The following is a 335-nucleotide window of genomic DNA, read 5'->3' as shown; positions in this document are numbered from 1 at the left end:
GGCGCAGAGTCCCCTCCCAGCCCTGAGGCCGGGGGGACCCTCTCGGGTCCTGAAGGGCTGGGTTGCCGAGGTCGCGCACCGGCTGCCTTTGGCTCGAGGGTGTGGGAACCGGAGGAGTCGGGGAGGGGAGGGGAGGGGGTGAGGAAGGGCAGGTGGATGGACCAGACAGCCGGTGGGGGATGGGAGCCAGTCAGCTGTGGGGGTGACAGAGAGGCGCCCCCAGACCCCTTGCCCTGGGCACACGTGGTCACAGGACCCCTAGGACCCAGTGGAGGGACACGATTCTGGACCTGAGTTCAGGGCCCGGAAAGGGGGCGGGGCTGGGAGGGCGGGAG

This window comes from Myotis brandtii, unplaced genomic scaffold, assembly GCF_000412655.1.
Source record: "Myotis brandtii unplaced genomic scaffold, ASM41265v1 scaffold743, whole genome shotgun sequence".
Classification (NCBI taxonomy): Eukaryota; Metazoa; Chordata; class Mammalia; order Chiroptera; family Vespertilionidae; genus Myotis; species Myotis brandtii.
Note: the sequence above shows the minus strand (reverse complement) of the source record.